At 55.0% G+C, this 3251-nt stretch overlaps 1 long non-coding RNA gene across 1 annotated transcript; it reads left to right on the top strand.

Annotated features, from left to right (window-relative positions):
• The first annotated feature begins 450 nt into the window (after positions 1-450).
• Positions 451-2390, top strand: LOC131382795 (uncharacterized). Its single transcript, XR_009212381.1, has 3 exons — positions 451-566; positions 894-1019; positions 2272-2390. It is a non-coding gene; the product is annotated as an uncharacterized LOC131382795 (long non-coding RNA).
• Positions 2391-3251: the final 861 nt, after the last annotated feature.

Genomic DNA, 3251 nt, shown 5'->3' with positions numbered 1-3251 from the left:
CCAGGCTGGAATGCAGTGGCCTAGTCTCGGCCCACCATGGCCTCTGCCTCCCTAGTTTAGATGGTTCTCCTGCCTAAGCCTCCCGAGTAGCTGGGATTGCAGGTGTGAGCCATAATGCCCGGCTAATTTTTTTCTTCTTCTTCTTCTTTTTCGATAGAGATGTGGTTTCTCCATGTTGGTCCGGCTGGCCTGGAGCTCCCGACCTTGAGTGATTCGCCTCCCTAGGCCTCCCGGCGTGCTGGGATTGCAGGCGTGAGCCACTGTACCCAGCCCACTTTATTAATCAGATTGAAATGCATCTGCCTCACGTGGTGGCTCACACTTGTATTCCCAGGACCTTGGACGGCTGAGCGCGGTGGATCACTGGAGCCTATGAGTTCCAGAGTGGCCTGGGCAACATGGTGAAACTGGTCTCTCTCTCCCTCTCTTTTTTTTTTCTTAGGGTGGAATTTCGCTCTTGTTGCCCAGGCTGGAATGCAGTGATGCGGTCTCAGCCCCCCGTGGCCTCCAACTCCTGGGTTTGGGTGGTTTTCCTGACTCAGCCTCCCAAGAGGCTGGGATTGTAGGTGTGAGCCATAATGCCCTGCTAATTATTATTATTATTTTTGTAGAGAGGGGTTTCTCCATGTTGGTCTGGCTGGCCTGGAGCTCCCGGCCTTGGGTGATCCGCCTGCCTCGGCCTCCTGGGGTGCTGCGATTGCAGGCGTGAGCCACCGCACCCGGCCAGCTTTATTAATCAGAAGAGAATACATCGGCCTGGCATGGTGGCTCACGCCTGTAGTCTCAGGACCTTGGACGACCGAGCCCAGGGAATCCCTTGAGGCTAGGAGATGCAGACTAGCCTGGGCAACATGGTGAAACCGGTCTCTCTCTCTCTCTCTTTTTTATTTTAGGGAGGAATTTCGGTCTTGTTGTCCTGGCTGGAATGCAGTGGCCCAGTCTCAGCCTGCCATGGCCTCTGCCTCCCTAGTTTGGATGGTTCTCCTCCGTAAGCCTCCCGAGTGGCTGTGATTGCAAGTGTGAGCCATAATGCCCGGCTAATTTTTTTTTTTTTTTTTTTTTTTTTTTTTCTCCATGTTGGTCTGGATGGCCTGGAGCTCCCGACCTCTGGTGATCCGCCCGCCTAGGCCTCCCGGGGTGCTGAGATTGCAGGTGTGAGCCACCGAGCCCAGCCCAGTTTAGTAATCAGAAAGCAATAGATTGGCCTGGCGTGGTGGCTCACACTTGTAGTCTCAGGATCTTGGACGGTCGCGTGCAGGGGATCACCGGAGCCTAGGAGTTCCAGACTGGCCTGGGCAACATGGTGAAACCGGTCTCTATCTCTCACTTATATTTTTTTAGGGCTGAATTTCGCTTACGTTGCCTAGGCTGGAATGCAGTGGCTCGGTTTCGGCCTGCCGTGGCCTCCGCCTCCCGGGCCTCCGCCTCCCGGGTTTGAGTGGTTTTCCTGCCTCAGCGTCCTGAGTTGCTGCGATTGCAGGTGTGGGCCATAATGCCTGGCTAATTTTTTTATTTTTTTCTGCATAGAGACGGGGTTTCTCCATGTTGGTCCGGCTGGCCTGGACCTCCCAACATCGGGTGATACCCTGGCCTAGGCCTCGCAGGCTGCTGGGATTTCACGTGTGAGCCACCGCGCCAGGCCCAGTTTATTAATCAGAAAGAAATAGATTGGCCTGGCGTGGTGGCTGACGCTTGTAGTCCCAGGACCTTGGACGGCCGAGTGCGGTGGATTACTGGAGCCCAGGAGTTCCAGACTGGCCTGGGCAACATGGTGAATCTGGTTGCTCTCTCTCTCTCTTTTTTTTTCTTAGGGCGGAATTTCGCTCTTTTTGTCCAGGCAGGAATGCAGTGACGCAGTCTCGGCCCGCCGTGGCCTCCACCACCCGGATTTGGGTGGTTCTGCCTCAGCCTCCCGAGTGGATGGGATTGCAGGTGTGAGCCATAATGTCCTGCTAATTTTTTTTGTTTTTGTTTTTGTTTTGGGTAGAGACGGGGTTTCTCCATTTTGGTCCGGCTGGCCTGGAGCTCCCGACCTCGGTGATCTGTGTGCCTAGGCCTCTCGAGGTGCTGGGATTGCAGGCGTGAGCCACCGTACCCGGCCCGCTTTGGTAATCAGAATGGAATACATCGGCCTGGCATGGTGGCTCACGCTTGTAGTGTCAGGACCTTGGACGGCCGAGCCTGGGGGATCCCTTGAGACTAGGAGTTCCAGACTGGCCTGGGCAACATGGTGAAACCTGTCTCTCTCTCTCTCTTTTTTTTATTTCTTAGGGCGGAATTTCACTGTTGTTGTCCAGGCTGGAATGCAGTGGCAAGGTCTCAGCCCGCCATGGCCTCCACCTCCCGGGTTTGGGTGGTTCTCATGCCTCAGCCTCCCAAGTGGCTGGGATTGCAGGTATGAGCCATAATGCCTGGTTAATTTTTGTGTGTGTGTGTAGAGACGGGGTTTCTCCATGTTGGTCCCGCTGGACTGGACCTCCTGACCTGGGGCGATCTGCCTGCCTAGTCCTCCCAGGTTGCTGGGATTGCAGTCGTGAGTCACCGCGCCCGTCCCAATTTATTAATCAGAAAGGAATAGATTGGCCTGGCGAGGTGGCTCACGCTTGAAGTCTCAGGACATTGGACTGCCAAGCGCGGGGGATCCCTTGAGCCTAGGAGTTCCAGACTGGCCTGGGCAACATGGTGAAACCGATCTCTCTCTCTCTCTTTTTTATTTTAGAGCAGAATTTCGCTCTTGTTGCCCTGGCTGGAATGCAGTGGCCCAGTCTCAGCCCGCCATGGCCTCTGCCTCCCTAGTTTGGATGGTTCTCCTTCCTAAGTGTCCCGAGTGGCTGTGATTGCAGGTGTGAGCCATAATGTCTGGCTAATTTTTTTTTTTTTTTTTGGGTAGAGACGAGGTTTCTCCATGTTGGTCTGGATGGCCTGGAGCTCCCTACCTCTGGTGATCCGCCCGCCTAGGCCTCCCGGGGTGCTGGGATTGCAGGTGTGAGTCACGGAGCACGGCCTAATTTATTAATCAGAAAGGAGTAGATTGGCCTGGTGTGGTGGCTCACGCTTGTAGTCTCAGGATCTTGGACAGCCGCGTGTGGGGGATCACCGGAGCCTAGGAGTTCCAGACTGGCCTGGGCAACATGGTGAAACCGGTCTCTATCTCTCTCATTTTTTTTTAGGACTGAATTTCACTCTTGTTGCCCGGACTGGAATACAGTGGCGCGGTTTCAGCCTGCCGTGCCCTCGCCTCCCAGGTTTGG

This window comes from Hylobates moloch, unplaced genomic scaffold (genome assembly GCF_009828535.3).
Source record: "Hylobates moloch isolate HMO894 unplaced genomic scaffold, HMol_V3 SCAFFOLD_6946, whole genome shotgun sequence".
Lineage (NCBI taxonomy): Eukaryota > Metazoa > Chordata > Mammalia > Primates > Hylobatidae > Hylobates > Hylobates moloch.
This window is presented reverse-complemented; position numbering and strand designations above follow the sequence as displayed.